Raw genomic sequence first — 21,279 nt, 5'->3', positions numbered from 1 at the left:
GGAAGTGCATGAAAGGGGCACAACGCTACATTCTTCAACACGTTGAAACACAGTTAAGAGGGGGATTTTACTATGATTTAGGTGTTGGCTCAAGGGTGCTGTTAGAGGAATAGGCACACCCCAAAGTTAACATCTACGAAAAATGACTTACATAATTGACATAGAAATTCATTTGCAACTTCTGAAAAAACGTTGAATTGCGTGTAGGTTCTATCCCTTTGGACCAACTGTATCCAAGTCCTCCATGTCAGAAAAACAGTCTAAAATGCATAGAGAAAAGAGATATACAACATGTGTCCTCACAGTGGTTGCAGATTTGCTGAACCCCTCCGGTGAGATGTGGCAGAGCAGAGGTTATATTTAATGATTGTCAAAGCTGATATTTGGTGGAGATAATGTTAAATAATCTAATTTCCAGTTGCTCAAAACACAACATAATAGCCAAAGCATAACTTTCCCCAACCATTTACTTGTAAATAAGAATATTTCATAAATGGTGATAGAATTATACATAGATAAGAGAACAAATATCTTAAAATATCATTTCTGGGGTTAAAATGTTAGGCCCTGGCCGATATCATGTTACTCATGCCGATGACTTCTCTCTCTCTGTCATCAGCTCAAAATCTAGCGGCTGCTGGCAGAAGTTACACTCCCCTGGCGAGTGAAGCTTCAGCTCCAGACCTACCTCCTTCCAGGCCTTCACCAGATGCTCTGTGGAGAGAAAAACATTCATATTTAATCAATCGCAATTGTAACTACTGGATTCAAAACCACAAAGACTCATTGGGGTGTGTGCTTACCGAAAAAGTACTGCATTATCTGGGGTGTGTGTGATGTGGGGTGGGGGCGATGCGGAGGCCCTCCTCTCCCCGGGCCACCATGGGGTAATTGATGTTTTGCACGTAGATGTGGTAGCGAGACATCATGATGTCACACACCTCTGTATTCTTCGCAGGGTCCACCACCTGGAACAAGGGGTCAAAGATTAATCATCAGGTGATAATAGAAATTGCTTTCTTCAGTAATGAAATATAACATCCAAAGTTGATAGGATTTTCCATCTCTCGTTTCCATGGTTTGAATCTCGATTAACAGGCCAAGCTTACCCTGACAGGGATGATGTGACTGGGGCAGTGGACCGTGGACTGAGTCCATCAGCATCTGGTGCAGCAACTTGACGTTCCTCTGGTGTTTCCTGCGCAGCACGCGGCCCTCCTCCCCATTCAGGGTCTGGATGGACTCCCGGGCCAAGGTCAACAGCATGGGGGGCAGCGAGGTGAAGATGAAGCCTACTGCGTAGGAGCACACAGTGTCCACCACGGCACCAGGACATTGGTACAGACGATGTAGCCGCCAACAAAACCAAGCGCCCTACCTGGGAAGAATAAATGAGATAAGGTAAGGCATAAACCAGGTAAAGATGTATTTAATTAATATGACGGTAGATATTTGATAAACACCCATATTAATTTTTGCTTTTTTTTCTCTTTTGGAGAGTGTTTATCAACCATTAATTGTTGCAAATGTTTTTAAACAGGATTTTTCAAATGTTCATCCACTTTTTGAATGAAGGTTTGTGAACTTATGTGTGTATGATTATTATGTGTGTCTAAGTATTTGGTTTTAAATATACTTAAGTATAAATAGTAAATGTAATTGCTAAAATATATCAAAAGCAAAAGTATAAATTATTTCAAATACCTTATATTAAGCAAACCAGACGGCACTATTTTCTTGCCAGGGGCACACTCCAACACTCAGACATCATTTACAAATGAAGCGAGTGTTTAGTGAGTCCGCCACGTCAGAGGCAGTGGGGAAGACCAGGGATATTCTCTTGATAAGTGTGTGAATTAGATAATTTTCTGGTCCTGCTAAGCATTTAAAATGGAGTAAAAAGTAAAAAGTACATTATTTTCATTCGTTATATACAGTAGTAAAGTAAAAGTAAAGTTGTCAAAAATATAAATAGTTCAGTACAGAAAACCCCAAAAACTACTTAAGTAGTACTTTCAACTTTCAAAACGAGACAGCCTATAGGGAGGAGGTCAGAGACCTGGCCGGGTGGTGCCAGAATAACAACCTATTCCTCAACGTAACCAAGACTAATGAGATGATTGTGGACTACAGGAAAAGGAGGACCAAGGAGGACCGAGCACGCCCCCATTCTCATCGACGGGGCTGTAGTGGAGCAGGTTGAGAGCTTCAAGTTCCTTGGTGTCCACATCAACAACAAACTAGAATGGTCCGAACACACCAAGACAGTCGTAAAGAGTACCCGACAAAGCCTATTCCCCCTCAGGAAACTAAAAGATTTGGCATGGGTCCTGAGATCCTCAAAAGGTTTTACAGCTGCAACATCGAGAGCATCCTGACTGGTTGCATCACTGCCCGGTATGGCAATTGCTCGGACTCTGACCGCAAGGCACTACAGAGGGTAGTGCACACGGCCCAGTACATCACTGGGGCTAAGCTGCCTGCCTTCTAGGACCTCCACACCAGGCGGTGTCAGAGGAAGGCCCTAAAAATAGTCAAAGACCACCCTAGTCATAGACGGTTTTCTCTAGTACCGCATGGCAAGCGGTACCGGAGTGCCAAGTCTAGGACAAAAAGGCTTCTCAACAGTTTTTATCCCCAAGCCATAAGACTCCTGAACAGGTAATCAAATGGTTACCCGGACTATTTGCATTGTGTGCCCCCCCAACCCCTCTTTTTACCATGCTGCTACTTTCTGTTTATCATATATTCGTAGTCACTCTAACTATACATTCATGTACATACTACCTCAATTGGGCCAACCAACTAGTGCTCCCACACATGGGCTAACCGGGCTATCTGCATTGCTATCTGAGTCCATGGAGTGCACCATCTCAAAGGCCACAATCATATGGGTGGTAGGGTCAGACTTAAGTAGCAGCACTATTACATGTTTGATGTCGTTGTGATGGAAGATTCACTTCTTGGCCCCACTGTTCCTTATACCCTGCATCACTGATGCACGGTTCCCTGCATCTCACGACCTGGGAGCAGAAAAAAACAAAATGGCTGTTTTTAATGCAGATCATTAAGAGCTCATTCTGTCCATGGGCATGTCATAGAATGTAAAATTAAGCTACTATAGAACACGGGAAAGAACAAGGGTATGAAAAACGACTCCGTTTGGATCAGTCATGTCAGAATCAGCATCAGTACCCGGCAGTGTGTTACCCAGAGTGACCGCTGTGGCGGGAAGTGCAGAGCAGCGCAGCGTCTTTGCCACGCAGGTCGGCCAGCTCGTACTCCAAGTCGACCTGGAACTTACTCCAAGTCGACCTGGAACTTACTGGTCCATGAGGATGTTTCGTGTTCCTCTTGGTCACGCACCATGCTTCTGTAATGTATCCCTAAAGAAAGAGAAGAGAGGCCTTTGATAAGAGATTGTCGACTTGCCTGGAAAACTATGGGTGGAACTACACATTTCTAAAATGAATACAATGTTATAACTGCATGCCTATGGCTAGGATCTCTGTCCATCTTGTCGACCTCCATCCATCTTAAGCCATCCTTAATCAACTATCTACAGTTCCTGTGACCTGTGTGCCCCACTCACATGATGGCCTGAAAGGCTCTGGGTCGCCGGTTCAGGCCCAGGTCGTCATTGCTGCACCACACAGACACGTCTCTCTTCATGAGAAGCGACTCTGAGCAGTCGTCTGCCATGGGGAAGGACTTGGCGCGCCCTTTCACCCTCGTAAACATCCGGCAGCTGTGATTTTTCTTCCCGGGGCATCAATCTTCTTCTCAAAGAACTTGTCGTAGTGGAAGTTGGCACACGCTGCAAGAGAAATACGACGGGTAAGGCCTTTGTCACTGTAGTTTGGATGCAGCCTCTTTCTAAAATCAGGGATGCCTGAACAGTCGTTACACAAAAATATAACATGTAGCCCCAAGTGTACCAGGATACATGTGAGCAGGTGTTTACCTTCGTGCAGGTTGTCTCGTAGTAAGAGAGAGACCTTAGGGGGGCGCTGTTTCAGCATGTTCTTCAGGGTGCCTGGGTCGGCCCTGTCAACATTGAGCGGAACCCACAGTGGGATACACCTTGGACTCAGACTTCTCTGTATCAATAAAGGGGGATAAAGACAGTTTAAAAGAGTGATCAACTAGACTCCTACAGTAGCAAAACCACTTCCACCTCACCTCGGTAGCTTTTCCTAGTAGTTCTACTAGACTAGGTGTAGAATGACAAAAGTCCTGGGATTTCTTGAAAGGTGACTATCCACACCAAGCTTTCCTAACACACATATAACTGCTTACACAACTGAGTGGAAAAGGTCAAAGAGCGGTCACATTTTTACCTGTGTGGACTGTACTCCTGTCCTGTATTTCCTCTGACGGCTCGATGCGGGCCTCCCTCTCCACGTTGGTGTTCTTCTGCACCATTTCAGCCACCAGGAAGGGAATTTTGGAGCACACCGGCTGGCCAGCATGGGGCATTGGGTGGCCCAGGGGTAGCTGGACCCCCTGCTCTGACTCTACCATCAACAACAGGAGGATATTTGATTCACTTAAATACATGTATCCGTCTTTGATTTAATTGCGTAGGCCTATTAGTGCACTGAGGAAAATATGAAAATACACTGAACAGAAATATAAACTCAACATGCAACAATTACAAATATTTTTCTGAGTTACAGTTCACGTAAGGAAATCATTATACCCTCATGAAGACAGCTAGTCTGACGAAACGTTGGATGTTAGATTATTAAATGATTTAATCTGAGCTCCTAGAGTGTGCGTCTCTCCTTTTCGTTTTCATGTAAGGAAATCAGTCAATGTAAATACATTCATTCGACCCTAATCTATGGATTTCACATGACTGGGAATACAGTTATGCATCTGTTGGTCACAGATACCTTAAAGAAAAGGTAGGGTGTGGATCAGAAAACCAGTCAGCATCTGGTGTGACCACCATTTGCCTCATGCAGCATTACACATCTCCTTTATATAGAGTTGATCAGGCTGTTGATTGTGACTTGTGGAATGTTGTCCCACTCCACTTCAATGGCTGTGCAAAGTTGCTGGACACCCTGCCGTACACGTCGATCCAGAGCATTCCAAACATGCTCAATGGGTGACATATCTGGTGAGTATGCAGGCCATGGAAGAACTGAGACATTTTCAGCAACCAGGAATTGTGTACATGGGGCCGTGTATTATCATGCTGAAACATGAGGTGATGGCGGCGGATGAATGGCACGACAATGGGCATCAGGATCTAGTCACGGTGTCTCTGTGTATTTAAATTGCCAGAGATAAAATGCAAATATGTTTGTTGTCCGTAACTTATGCCTGCCCATACCATAACCCAACCACCACCATAGGGCACTCTGGTCACAACGTTGACATCAGCAAACCACTCACTCACAAAACGTCTGACATCTTGTACAGTTGAAACCCGGATTCATTCGTGAAGAGCACATGTCCCCAGCGTGCAAATGCCCATCGAAGGTGAGCATTTGCCCACTGAAGTCAGTTACGAGGCCGAACTGCAGTCAGGTCAAGACACTGGTGAGGACGACAAGCACTCAGATGAACTCCCCTGAGACGTTGTCTGAAAGTTTGTGCAGACATTCTTTGGTTGTGCAAACCCACATCTTCATCAGATGTCCGGGTGGCTGGTCTCAGATGATCCAGCAGGTGAAAAAGCTGAATGTGGAGGTCCTGGGCTGGTGTGGTTACACCTGGTCTGCGGTTGTGAGGCCGGTTGGATGTACTGCCAAATTCTATAAAACAACATTGGAGGCGGCTTATGGTAGAGAAATGAACATTCAATTCTGGTGGACATTCCTGCATTCAGCATGCCAATGGCACACTCCCTCAAAACTTGTGGCATTGTGTTGTGTCACAAAACTGCACATTTTAGAGTGGCCTTTTATTGTCCTTAGCACAAGATGCACCTGTGTAATTATCATGCTGTTTTGTCAATTTCTTGATATTCCACACGTGTGAGGTGGATGGATTATCTTGGCAAAGTAGAAATGTAAAGGGATGTAAAGAAATTTGTGCACAACATTTGAGAGAAATACACTTTTTGTGCATATGGAACATTTCAGGGATCTTTTATTTCAGTTCATGAAACATGGGACTAACAAATGTTGCATTTACAGTTCTGTTCACTCTAACCAATCTATGGTTGAGTTTTTTGACCATGTCAAGGAAAATATTTCAGAAAATAACAATAGGTTTCCCAACTTCACTTGAACTCCTAAAAATCTAACTGAAATAGAGCAGGCTGAGTAATATGATAATGATGGGTGTGGTTTGGATGGGAATGTTTTGCTCTCCGCAGAGTAAAACTGACACATTCACATTCTCAAACTCAACTCTGGTTATTAACACCAACACGTTTTTTTTTTACACTTATGAGTGTTAATGTAACACTTACAGAGATCATTTAACACCCGAATCAACACTAGAATGTTACACTAGGTAACTAGGTAACTAGTTAACACTGGCCAATTTGATGGGGATGATTTTTATTGACAAAACTATAGCTTAGTTTAGATTAAACTGTGCAACAATTTGCAGGCTTCCTTTCAGAGCAAACACCAAAGAACTAATCATGATAGCTAGCTAGTCATACACAGAAGCATATAGCTAACCTTACCTAGATAGCTAGGAGTCAATACTTCTGATGCCCTATTATGTGTCAGCTTGCGCCTAGCCCAAATTCATGATATTAATAAGAGCTAAACATTTGCATTTGGAGTTTGTCTTTTTTGTTTACGTAGAATAAAATACATGTCAGAATTGTAAATATAAATGTCAAGTCAGTGGGTGGCAATTGACAACCTGTTTTCTCTCTGATAAGCAGCAAAAAAAAGAGAGATCACACCACACTTGGCTGGTGAAACTTGGATGGTTAACCCGTAGACTATACAGTGCACTCGAAAAGTATTCAGACCCCTTGACTTTTTCCAAAATCCTCATCAATCTACACAGAGTGGGGCAAAAAGTATTTAGTCAGCCACCAATTGTGCAAGTTCTCCCACTTAAAAAGACGAGAGAGGCCTGTAATTTTCATCATAGGTACACTTCAAATATGACAGAATTTGCAAATAAATTCATAAAAAATCCTACAATGTGATTTTCTGGATTTGTTTCCCTCATTTTGTCTGTCATAGTTGGAGTGTACCTATGATGAATATTACAGGCCTCTCTCATCTTTTGAAGTGGGTGAACTTGCACAATTGGTGGCTGACTAAATACATTTTGCCCCACTCTAATACCCCATAATGACAGAGTACATTTTTTTTTTGCACATTTATTACAAATATTTTTTTTAAATATTGAGCTCAGGTGTATCATGTTTTAATTTATCATCCTTGAGATGTTTTTACAACATGATAGGAGTCCACCTGTGGTAAATTCAATTGATTGGACATGATTTGGAAAGGCACACACCTGTCTATATAATGTCCCACAGTTGACAGTACATGTCAGTAAAAACCAAGCCATGCGGTTGAAGGAATTACCTGTAGAGCTCTAAGACAGGATTGTGTCGAGGCACAGATCTGAGAAAAAAAAACAAAAAAAGTCTGCAGCTTTGAAGGTCCCCAAGAACACAGTGGCCTCCATCATTTTTAAATGGAAGACTCTTCCTTAAGCTGGCCGTCCAGCCAAACGAGGCAATCAGGGGGGAAGGGCCTTGGTCAGGGAGGTGACCAAGAACCCGATGGTCACTCTGACAGAGCTCCAGAGTTCCTCTGTGGAGATAGGAGAACCTTCTAGAAGGACAATCATCTCTGCTGCACTCTACCAGTCAGGCCTTTATGGTAGCGTGGCCAGGTGGAAGCCACTCCTCAGTAAAAGGCACATGACAGCCTGCATTGAGTTTGCCAAGAGGCACTTAAAGGACTCTCAGACCATGAGAAACAAGATTTACTGGTCTGATGAAACCAAGATTTAGCTATTTGACCTGAATACCAAATGTCACGTCTGGAGGAAACCTGGCACCATTCCTACAGTGAAGCATGTTGGTGGCAGCATCATACTGTGGGGATGTTTTTCAGCGGCAAGGACTGGGAGACTAGTCAGGATCGAGGCAAAGATGAACGAAGCAAAGTACCAAGAGTTCCTTGATGAAAACCTGCTCCAGAGCTCTGAGGACCTCAGACTGGGGCAAAGGTCCACCTTCCAAAAGGGGAAAAAAAAACAATTTAATCCATTTTAGAATAAGGCAACAAAATGTGGAGAAACTCAAGGGGTCTGAATACTTTCCGAATGCACTGTTTAAGGGTTGCCACTCCAGGGCTATAGTTGAAAACATTAGAACATGTTTAGGTTTTATTTAAAGGTAAATTGTCGATGTAGTTGCACGTGATAAATAACCTGGCAAATGTTTCCCTGTAGACAACAAATCAAAGTTTACTTCTCGCATACACAGTTCAGCAGAGTTTATAGGGATTAGCAGATTATAGTAAAATGCTTGTTACTAGCTCCTACTGTAACAATGCAGTAAAATGTCAAACGAGTACACAAATAATGAAAACATTTAAATATACAAGAAATTATTAAAAACCCAAATAGCACTGTAACAGCTATTCAAATGCAATATGTATGTACACCAGATTAATTTACATAAACTATACTAAGAATTATTTGCAGTAAACTCAGCAAAAAAGGAAACGTCGCTTTATCACGATCCTGTCTTTGAAAGATGATTCGTAAATATCCAAATAACTTCGCAGATCTTAAACACTGTTTCCCATGCTTGTTCAATGAACCATAAACAATTAATGAACATGCACATGTGGAACGGTCTTTAAGACACTAACAGCTTACAAACGGTAGGCAATTAAGGTCACAGTTTGGAACTCTGAGGACATTAAAGAGGCCTTTCTACTGACTCTGAAAAACACCAAAAGAAAGATGCCCGGGGTCCCTGCTCATCTGCGTGAACGTGCCTTAGGCATGCTGCAAGGTGGCGTGAGGACTGCAGATGTGGCCAGGGCAATAAATTGCAATATCCATACTGTGAGACGCCTAAGACAGCACTACAGAGAAACAGGACGGACAGCTGATCGTCCTCGCAGTGGCAGACCACGTGTAACAACATCTGCACAGGATCGGTACATCCGAACATCACACCTGCGGGACAGGTACAGGATGGCAACAACAACTGCCCGTGTTACACCAGGAACGCACAATCGTGCTCAGACTGTCTGCAATAGGCTGAGAGAGGCTGGACTGAGGACTTGTAGGCCTGTTGTAAGGCAGGTCCTCACCAGACATCACTGGCAACAATGTCGCCTATGGGCACAAACCCACCGTCGCTGGACCAGACATGACTAGCAAAAAGTCCATCATGGTCTCGGGCGGTGTGTCACAGCATCATCGGACGGGCTTGTTGTCATTGCAGGCAATCTTACAGGGAAGACATCCTACAGGGAAGACATCTTACAGGCATCTTACAGACATCTTACATCCTCCTCCCTCATGTGGTACCCTTCCTGCAGGCTCATCCTGATATGACCCTCCAGCATGACAATGCCACCTGCCATACTGCTCATTCTGTGCATAATTTCCTGCAAGACAGGAATGTCAGTGTTCTGCCATGGTCAGCGAAGAGCCCGGATCTCAATCCCATTGAGCACGCCTGGGACCTGTTGGATCAGAGGGTGAGGGCTAGGGCCATACCCCCCAGAAATGTCCAGGAACTTGCAGGTGCCTTGGTGGAAGAGTGGGATAACATCTCACAGCAAGAACTGGCAAATCTGGTGCAGTCCATGAGGAGGAGATGCACTGCAGTACTTAATGCAGCTGGTGGCCACACCAGATACTGACTGTTACTTTTGATTTTGAGCCCCCCCTTTGTTCAGGGACACATTATTCAATTTCTGTTCCACATGTCTGTGGAACTTGTTCAGTTTATGTCTCAGTTGTTGAATCTTGTTATGTTCATACAAATATTTACATATTGTTAGGTTTGCTGAAAATGAAAGCAGTTGACAGTGAGATAACGTTTATTTTTTTTTTTCTGAGTTTAGATATTATATTAGAGTGAGCTATGTCAAGAATCCAGTATTGAAATAAATATGTGGTGTGTGTTAATACAATTTTATTTACACTGTTTATAAACTGCATATTTGTATGTAAATCCTGGATTTTTGCATTTTCTTGGATACAGTATTATAAATAGTAGAATGAGCTATGTCAAGAATACAGTATTTAAATACACACTGTAAAAGGGGAAGTGTCCAGTAGTTTCATTTCTCTATAACATGGGACAGCAGTGTGGGCTGTGTTTGTGTGTGAGTGCGTGTGTTTGTGAGTATGAGGTGTGTGTGTGCGTGTGTGTGATAACTTGCGTGTGTTTCGTGTGAGCGAGAGTGCATCGCCAGACACATAGGCAACTGGCACTGTTACATGAATAACAGTCACTAATTTAGGCTATATTACATCGACGTATAGGCCTACACTTACATGTACAATGGTTTACATGCATTTTTATAACCATCGCAAATCAAATCAAATTGTATTGGTCACATACACATGGTTAGCAGATGTTAATGCGAGTGTAGCGAAATGCTTGTGCTTCTAGTTCCGACAGCGCAGTAACATCTAACAAGTAATCTAACAGTTCCACGACATCTACCTAATACGTACAAAGCTAAAGGGATGGAATACGAATATGCACATGTAAATATATGGATGAGTGATGACCAAGCGGCATAGGCAAGATGCAATAGATGGTATAAGATACAGTATATACATGAGATGAGTGTAAGATACGTCAACATTATTAAAGTGACTAGTGATCCAGTTATTTAAGTGGCCAATGATTTGCGTCTGTGTGTAGGCAGCAGCCTCTCTGTGTTAGCGATGGCTGTTTTAACAGTCTGATGGCCTTGAGATAGAAGCTGTTTATCAGTCTCTCGGTCCCAGCTTTGATGCACCTCTGCACTGACCATCTACTTTGTCACGTATGTGTTATTTGACTCCAGGACCAACAGTATTCTTTCCCTCAAATAAAATACCTCGTCCTGTGGGGAGTTTGAACTCGCGGCTATTGTAATCACGTCGTCTCTGGCCTTGTCGCTTTAGTGCATCTCACCACCAATTAGTGATAGCAGTAAGCAGTCAATTACAGCTGTTTTACAAGACCACAAGCGTCTTCAACGTCACCCCCAGATGTACGAATATAAACTTACATGTTGTATAATCCTCCTACATCTTTATTGCTGTGAAAGCACATTAATATGTGTGAAACAGATAGGCGAATACAAGCTGTGTCAAATGTTAGTAAGTAGCCTAGTAAATGATGCGATGGTCATGCAATATTGGCACTCAACACTTGAGACAGACCAAGTAAAGGGAAACGAAAGTAAACCTTAAATTTTGAGGTTTAAATATATCCCCTTGTTGGCCTAGTTCACCTATTTCAAAATCTTGTGGAGAAAAAGTTTTAAACTTTGATAGGCGTACGCAGAATTTGTTACAGGAAATAATCACTGCCACCTGGTGAGGTTAGTATGGGGCTAAAGGCGTCCTCATACTTCCCAGCTGAAACAGTTCAGAAAAGTTTGTGCATATTATGACGACATTTTGTGACGATTTTGCTCGTTTTGGACTTGGACAAGTTTTTGGGGGCAAATATATTTTTTAAGTCTTTGCCCCCTCGTCGGTGATTGGTCAACATAAGGGATTCTTCAATAAAGTGCCTGTTGTCATATTATGCACATTTTTGCACCAAACATCCTAGTCAGATGCAAAATTGCTCGACAAAGATCTCCTCAGCAAAAACATCAACATTAAAGTTGCACTAGGAAGGAATCGCGCCACCATTTCCTGGTTGCTAAAACTCTAATAGTTTGCCTAATTTCAGTTTAGGTGAGAAAATAAGCTAGTATAGTGTAGAGAATCATTGTACCATCTAAACCGGCCGCTGTTAAATATATTTTCCATAACCAAAAAGTGTACAAAACCAAAAGTAAAAGAAGCAAAAACAAAACTTAAGATTGGGATGCATAGAAAAAGCACACATAGAACATATCTACTGCTTCTTCTACTTGCTTTCACGTAGAATGATAGATCTATAACTCGCATGTCTATGTGACACATGACACATTTCTTGAGTTATCTATATAGATTCATTCTGACTATTTTAAGGAAGTGTATACTGGCTAAGGCATCTCAAAATGGACAAATAGTACTATTGCCAATTTTTTAAAGCAAAGTTTTTTTTTTGCGGGAGTACTATGCACGCATACTTGTTCAGTTCAGTGAGGCATGCTGTAGCCTTTACGTGTGCCAGTTTATCTGGTGGGATTGGACCAGCTACAATGTAGCATTCTATCCCCTGCAAGAAAATTGAAGATTTGAATTGACTGATGTGCATTTTGCCAAGTGTGATGACAGCCTACTGCCTCAGTGGGCATACACCAAGCTGGATGCACAAATACTAACAGCCAGTGTCTGTATGTCACAGTGTCTAAATACCCTCCCACAGGATTTGTTTGAGGATGATAACATAACCTCTATGGAAAGTATGCAATACCTCCCATAGAAGTAGACCAGCCAATACTACCAGGAGACCAACGAAACGTCAGACAATACACATTTACCTTTTTAGTATCTAGACACAAATAAAAAACACTGCAAGTATACCACATCTATAAATGAGCGCTTGAATCCAGCCAAAATCAATTCCCACATCTCACCACAGAGTGGCAGTGTGCGATCATATCCAGCCCCCCGTAGCGCAGCTTGTTGGGCAGGTGAACCCGGCTCTGGACCCCAGGGACTGGATCTTAGCGTTCACCTTGGTCTGTTGCATCATTTCCATCTGCAACAAGGACAAAACATGCGTTCTTAAGAGATTTGCAAGAGGAGGGATGTGCAAACAGAGTTGTGCCTGGACCACAAGGTGTGATCTTATCTATTTCACAAAAGAGCTGGTAGCTAGATCAATACATACTAGGTCATACAATTGGCGAAAGATCAGAACTGGGCTGTCTGTGGAAACTAGTGATGCACGGGTCTGCTGTTTGTCCATTCCCACCCCCGACCTTCAATTGCAAATAACCCATCCGCAACTGCCTGACTATGTTAAAGTGAAAATCTGAGGCCCGCACCCGACCCTAACCTTCAAATACAGAAAATGCACTGTACAGTTCCATTTTTTGTTATTGAACAATTATGTTTATCTTCAAGTTATTCATTTATTTATTGAATATTTAGGCCTATTGAATAATAGCCTAATATCTTGCTGAAAGAAAACAAATCTAACAATAGTCTAAATTGACACCTTGCGCATGCTTTGTGAGATGAAAAATGGTCAATTAATAAATCATACCTTGCACATGCTTTGTGAAAATGCACTGTACAATTAGGCTACTTTGCCCTTGAACAATGTACTGAGCATTTCCGTTTTACTTGAGCATTTAGGCTTATGTTGGAACTCCTTCAAGACAGTTGGAAAGGCATTCCTCATGAAGTTGGTTGAGAGAATTCCAAGAGTGTGCAAAGCTGTCATCAAGGCAAGGGTGTCTACTTTAAATAATATAAAATATGTTTTGATTTGTTTCACACGTGTGCCATTTAATAGTTGTGATGTCTTCACTATTATTCTACAATGTAGAATATAGTAAAAAATATATATGTCAGTTCATGCTGCAAGACCTCTGTTAGGATGGAGGATGTCCACCGGAAGTTGTCTTAATTACTGTGTAAGTCTAAGGGGGAGAGAAACATGAGCCTCTTAGGTTGTGTATTGAAGTCAATGTACCCAGAGGAGGACAGAAGCTAGCTGTCCTCCCGCTACATTATAGTGCTACCCTACAGAGGGCTGTTGAGGCTATTGTTGACCTTCATAGCAAAACAGTGTGTTATAATCAATTATAGCTTTATCCAAAAGGAATATCTTTTTAAATGTTTCACTTTAAAAAAAATGAAATTCACTGAGGAGGATTGTCCTCCCCTTCCTCCTCTGAGGAGCCTCCACTGCTAAAAACACACTCAGAGAATGCCGTTTACGTGTCATAAAACAGGAGTGAAGGACTACAAGCTTACAGTTTCTTCAGAGGAGGTTAGTGGAGACTAGGGGCATGTTTACGACACAGACCGACCCACCTGGCTTTCAGCTATTCTCTGAGCGGGTTGAGAGGTGCAATACAAACTTTTTCTCCTGCCCCCGTGACTCTAAGTTGCTTTGGATGATGGTCTTCGAAATGACAATACTAAGATAAATATATCAATTCTGTTGCTACAACTGAAACAAAGGAAATACCCTGAAACATAGTAAATGCTCTCTCCATTTATATCCAAACAGCAGAAGATGTGGATGTTTTGATCATGAATTGTGCATTGGTGGGTGGGGGGCGTACCAACAAACAATAAAAAAAAGTTTATGTTCAAGGTTAAGTGAAAGCATCAGCCAATTAAAATCGCTGACGTAGTTACACACGATCAAAGGCAACGTGTTAGCTGTTAGACACTGCACAGGCCATGTTCGATAATGTACAGAAATACATAGGCATGGGAGGACTCATCACTGACCTGTACTTGTAGACGCACATGATCTCAATGCCTGGGAGAGAGAGAGAAGAGAGAGCGAGCGAGACAGAGAGAGAGCGAGCGAGAGAGAGATAGAGAGAGAAGAGATAGACAGAGAGAGAGAGAAGAGATAGACAGAGAGAGAGAGAAGAGAGAGGAAGAGAGAGAGAGAGCGAGAGAGAGAGAGAAGAGAGAGATAGAGCATGAGAGAGAGAGAGAGAGAGAGAGAGAGAGAGAGACTACAATCACTACCATACCAGAGCAATTATCCTTTGAGACATGTAGCTAAGGGGAGATAGAACAAAGCTTTACACATGCGACTTGCCATGCGATGTGAGGAGAGAGGAGGGGAGCAGAGAGGTGCCGTATGGAGAGGGACAGTCGATGTCATTGAGTCCAGGGGCCCCAGTGTGATGATTCCACTAGGCTAGAACACGCTAACACAAACAATACCCATTCCAACTACCATGACACATCAGATAGGGAGGGGTCTGTGGGCTTAGCAGGACACGCAACCCCTCTGTGTGTGCGTGATAGGACACAAGAGTGGAGAGTAGTATTACTATAAGGGTCAGCATCCACCAGAGCAAAAATGGGGATGTGCAGGGTGTCCCAAAGCTTTCTCCCCATCAGCCTGCTGTTCACATCTGGGACACCTTTACCCTGACACACACACACAAAACAGACTCCGAATAGGTGTGATTGACACATTCAGTTTAAAGCAACCATGAGAACAGAGAGAAACCATGAGTTAGCATTCAAGCTAAAACTGATAATGAGATATCAATCTGGCTGTTTGGTTAACATGTGATTTATGCAACACACAAACAGTGGAGATAATGAAAGTGAATAGCTTGACGTTGTTTTCTTTTCTGAACAGTTATGCCGTCAAACCGAGTGATTAGTACATGGGTTGAACTTGGAAATTGTGGCCAGAGAGGTGAACACAGGATTCAATAGGTTTGGGATAGGAGACTACGGATCTCTGTTATGTTGTTGAAATGGGAGGAGTTTTAGTGTTGCGGACATAGATGGTGGATGATGTTACTGCATAATAAATATCTAACCCCATATGCATATTCGACAGGGACCTGACCATATTGTGACGATGCCACGACGCTGGGGGAACGTAGTTAGAGTGTTAGTGGGACGTACAGTGGAGCTGGATTGACAGTCCACCCTGGTGCCGTCCTCCTGCAGGTAACACAGATCACCTGAGATGAAGCCCCCGGCTTGTCATTGAAATAGATATCCCCGTAAAAAAAAAGAGAGAACAACTTCTCAAAGCACTGTAGGTTGTTACAGAAAGGATATATTTTCGTGTGCGTTCCCTATCTGACATAGCATGGACATTTGTAGCACGTGTTGCTCGGCACAAGTTTGTAGATGGTGGAGGAGGGGGGGGACAGATGAGGAACAGTCGCTCCGAAACTGTGGTGACAGAAGTTCCTGAAGTCATTTTGAAGGCCAACGGCGTTGTTAAAACCTCAAGTTGGGAATGAATGAAGAAGAAAAATGATTTGTGAAAGAATTCTTCACAGAATCTGAACTTGTGGGTCCTGTGTCTTTGATCAGCTCTGCAAAGGAGCCCGTCACCTTTGTGATCATTCTGAGACGAATCCTAAACCCTGGGGGCTACCTGTGAGAGGTATAAAGCCTCCCCCATACCTCGACTGCATTTCCTCTGTGAAACCTTTGCCTCCCAACCTGTGGGATTCTCACATTTGAAACATCCAAGCCAAAATGGGCTTTGAGCTATAAGCCTTGATGGAGACACAACCGGACAGTCTGCTTTGTTCTAAGCATGAGGTCTCCACAGCCTGTGCACATTAAAGACCTCCACAAACCAGACCAGCCAGATTTGCATGTGTGTGTGTGTGTGTGTGTGTTGGTGTGTGTGTGTAGCTGGTGCTTTTTTTTTTTAAATTTTTTTACATCTTTTATCAAACTGACAACTATTCAGAGTCAGGAAGTTATTTCAGCTTCAAGGATTAAGGTTCAAAACTTTTAGTGACTCTGTCACACATTTACTCCCACACAAATCCCCTTTGACTTCTTAGCTGTGTCTCACACGTTCAGATCGACTGAGAGAACAAAAAACGAAATGATTCCCTCCAATTGCGCTTAACAATTTAGACCACTTGCAGGACCTGACTTTTCACATTTAGTGTAATGTTCAATTTACACTACTTGACGCTTATTTAAAATGTACTGGGTATATTTACACGACATAAATAAGACGTCGGTTGTATAGATTTACATGTTTATCTTGCAAAGGTCAAACAGAGTGAGTATGTTGGGTCTAAGAACCACCCACACAGCGGTATATAGTGCATTTGGAAAGTATTCAGACCCTTTTGACTTTTTCCACATTTTGTTACTTTACAGCCTAATTCTAAAACCGATTAAATTGTTTTCCCCCCTCACTAATCTATGCACAATACCCCATAATGACAGAGCTAAAAAAGGTCATTTCTATTTTGCAAATGTATAAAAAATGTCAAACAGAAATATCACATATACATAAGTATTCAGACCCTTTACTCACTACTTTGTTGAAGCACCTTTGGCAGCAATTACAGCCTCGAGTCCTCTTGGGTATGTCGCTACAAGCTTGGCACAGCTCTATTTGGAGTTTCTTCCATTTTTCTCAGCAGATCCTCTCAGGCTCTGTCAGGTTGGATGGTGAGCGTTGCTGCACAGCTATGTTCAGGTCTCTCCAGAGATGTTCGATCGGGTTCAAGTCTAGCTGGGGCACTCAAGGCCATTCAGAGACTTGTCCCGAAGCCACTCCTACGTTGTCTTGGCTGTGTGATTAGAATCGTTGTCCTGTTGGAAGGTGAATCTTCGCCCCAGTCTGAGATCCTAAGCGCTCTGGAGGAGGTTTTCATCAATGATCTCTCTGTACTTTGTTCCGTTCATCTTTCCCTCAATCCTGACTAGTCTCCCAGACCCTGCCCCTGAAAATCATCCCCTCAGCATAATGCTGCCACCACCATGCTTCACCGTAGGGATGGTGCCAGGTTTCATCCAGATGTGATGCTTGGCTTTCGGGCCAAATAGTTCAATCTTGGTTTCATCAGACCAGAGAATCTTGTTTCTCATTGTCTGAGAGTCTTTAGGTTCCTTTTGGCAAAGTCCAAGCGGGCTGTCCTGTGCCTTTTACTGAGAAATTGTATTTATTTGACTTATTTCACCTTTATTTAACCAGGGAGGCAAGTTGAGAACAAGTTCTCATTTACAATTGCGACCTGGCCAAGATAAAGCAAAGCTGTTTGACACATACAACGACACAGAGTTACACATGGAGTAAAACAAACATACAGTCAATGGCTTCCGTCTGGCCACTCTACCAGAAACACCTGATTGCAGGAGTGCTGCAGAGATGATTTACCTTCTGGAAGGTTCTCCCATCTCCACAGAGGAACTCTGGAGCTCGGTCAGAGTGACCAATGAGTTCTTGGACACCTCCCTGACCAAGGCCCTTCTCCTCCGATTGCTCAGTTTGGCTGGGTGGCCAGCTCTAGGAAGAGTCTCTTCGTGGTTCCAAACTTCTTCCATTTAAGAATGATGGAGTCCACTGTGTTCTTGGGGACCTTCAATGCTGCAGAAATGTTTTGGTACCCGTCCCCAGGTCTGTGCCTCAACACAATCCTGTCTCGTAGCTCTACGTCTTGTTTTTAGCTCTGACATGCGTTGTCAACTGTGGGACCTTATATACTGTAGATAGGTATGTTCCTTTCCAAATGATGTCCCAATCAATTGATTTTTACCACAGGTGGACTCCAATCAAGTTGGAAAAACATCTGAAGGATGATCAATGGAAACAGGATGCACCTGATCTCAATTTCATGTCTCTTAGCAAAGGGTCTGAATAGTTTCTTATTTGTTATAAATATGCAAAAATGTCTAAAAACCTATTTTCTCTTTGTCATTATGGATGGAGTTTTGTGTGTCGATTGATGGGGAAGAAAAAATATTTAATACATTTTAGAATAAAGTTGTAACGTGACAAAAATGTGGAAAAAGTAAAGGGGGTCTGAATGCACTGTATGGATAAGAAAAAGGCCCAAAAGCTTTACATTATAGTAACAAAGTGAGTAGCTTACCTTACATTGACCAACTTGGATTGGTTGGGTAGGAACAAATCATCTTTAGACAGACTGATCATTATCTCTAGAATCGCCTTTTCAATGCAGGTTTACAAGTTCCTGGCTGAGAATCAAAATAGAGGAAATAAACCTTGGTGGTAGTTCTAGCCTACAGTCTTAACGAAAGTACACCAGTTATTCATGGGAAAATCTGTGGACCACAAATTCAAACTGATTCAAACAATCCTGTCATTTTTTTTCACAAGCGTATGTCGACACATAAAATGTCTCCTCTTTAAACTCTGTTGAGCCAATACGCCAATAGACCTAGGAAGTAAAAACTGCACAAATTAACTGAAGGTATAAACTGAAGATAGAAGCCTAAGTGTTTATTAGTTTACTCTAACTGGGGGAAGGGTGGTAAGGTTTGAAGGGGAATAATAAAGGTACATTCTTAAAAAAGTATGTATATCCATATAGGTATGTGTATGTATACATTGGGGCAAAAAAGTATTTGGTCAGCCACCAATTGTGCAAGTTCTCCCACTTAAAAAGATGAGAGAGGCCTGTAATTTTCATCATAGGTACATTTTAACTATGACAGACAAAATGAGAAAAAAAATTCTGGCTCTCACAGACCTGTAACTTCTTCTTTAAGAGGCTCCTCTGTCCTCCACTCGTTACCTGTATTAATGTCACCTGCTTGAACTTGTTATCAGTATAAAAGACACCTGTCCACAACCTCAAACAGGCACACTCCAAACTCCACTATGGCCAAGACCAAAGAGCTGTCAAAGGACACCAGAAACAAAATTGTAGACCTGCACTAGGCTGGGAAGACTGAATCTGCAATAGGTAAGCAGCTTGGTTTGAAGAAATCAACTGTGGGAGCAATTATTAGGAAATGGAAGACACACAAGACCACTGATAATCCCCCTCGATCTGGGGCTCCACGCAAAATCTCACCCCGTGGGGTCAGAATGATCACAAGAGAGGTGAGCAAAAATCCCAGAACCACACGGTGGGACCTTGTGAATGACCTACAGAGAGCTAGGACCAAAGTAACAAAGCGAACCATCAGTAACACACTACGCCGCCAGGGACTCAAATCCTGCAGTGCCAGACGTGTGTCCCCCTGCTTAAGCCAGTACATGTCCAGGCCCGTCTGAAGTTTGCAAGAGAGCATTTGGATGATCCAGAAGAAGATTGGCAGAATGTCATATGGTCAGATGAAACCAAAATATAACTTTTTGGTAAAAACTCAACTCGTGTTTGGAGGACAAAGAATGCTGAGTTGCATCCAAAGAACACCATACCTACTGTGAAGCATGGGGGTGGAAACATCATGCTTTGGGGCTGTTTTTCTGCAAAGGGACCAGGACGACTGATTCGTGTAAAGGAAAGAATGAATGGGGCCATGTATCGTGTGATTTTGTGTAAAAACCTCCTTCCATCAGCAAGGGCATTGAAGATGAAACGTGGCTGGGTCTTTCAGCATGACAATGATCCCAAACACACCGCCCGTGCAACGAAGGAGTGGCTTCGTAAGAAGCATTTCAAGGTCCTGGAGTGGCCTAGCCAGTCTCCAGATCACAACCCCATAGAAAATCTTTGGAGGGAGTTGAAAGTCCGTGTTGCCCAGCAACAGCCCCAAAACATCACTGCTCTAGAGGAGATCTGCATGGAGGAATGGGCCAAAACATCAGCAACAGTGTGTGAAAACCTTGTGAAGACTTACAGAAAACGTTTGACCTCTGTCATTGCCAACAAAGGGTATATAACAAAGTATTGGGATACACATTTGTTATTGACTAAATACTTATTTTCCACCATCATTTGAAAATAAATTCATTAAAAACCCTACAATGTGATTTTCTTTTTTTTTTCTTCTCATTTTGTCTGTCATAGTTGAAGTGTACCTATGATGAAAATTACAGGCCTCTCTCATCTTTTTAAGTGGGAGGACTTGCACAATTGGTGGCGGACTAAATATTTTTTTGCCCCTCTGTATGTGTATATGTATGCATGCGTGTATGTATGTATATGGATATATATATTTACCCCCAAAAATATATGGGGGATTGGAAATGATGCGTACAATTACATTGATGGAAGTAACAATATTTCCCCAATATTAAGCTGATCCACCCCTTTTTTTTAACACACAAAAAACAACAACTGCAAGAACATTGTCTAGAATATTATGCCCATACCTAGCATAGGCAAGCCTATCACATCGGCAAGGGTTATCTGTGTACCACATGATTGACTTGGACTGAAATAGGACTGGTACTCATTGTGGTTGCTGGTTGTTTCCGACGCCGACAGAGATGGCCGCCTCGCTTCGCGTTCCTAGGAAACTATGCAGTTTTTTGTTTTTTTTATGTGTTATTTCTTACATTAGTACCCCAGGTCATCTTAGGTTTCATTACATACAGTCGAGAAGAACTACTGAATATAAGATCAGCGTCAACTCACCATCAGTACGACCAATAATATGTTTTCCGCGACGAGGATCCTGTGTTCTGCCTTACAAACAGGTCAACGGAATTGATTCCATGCAGCGACCCCAAAAAACGACTTCGTAAAAGAGGGAAACGTAGCGGTCTTCTGGTCAGACTCCGGACACGGGCACATCGTGCACCAC

At 42.6% G+C, this 21,279-nt stretch overlaps 1 pseudogene; it reads right to left on the bottom strand.

The window, feature by feature from the left end:
- Positions 1-560: 560 nt before the first annotated feature.
- On the bottom strand, positions 561-4,524 carry LOC118361117 (5-aminolevulinate synthase, non-specific, mitochondrial-like; annotated as a pseudogene).
- Positions 4,525-21,279: the final 16,755 nt, after the last annotated feature.

This window comes from Oncorhynchus keta, chromosome 28 (assembly GCF_023373465.1).
Source record: "Oncorhynchus keta strain PuntledgeMale-10-30-2019 chromosome 28, Oket_V2, whole genome shotgun sequence".
Classification (NCBI taxonomy): Eukaryota; Metazoa; Chordata; class Actinopteri; order Salmoniformes; family Salmonidae; genus Oncorhynchus; species Oncorhynchus keta.
This window is presented reverse-complemented; position numbering and strand designations above follow the sequence as displayed.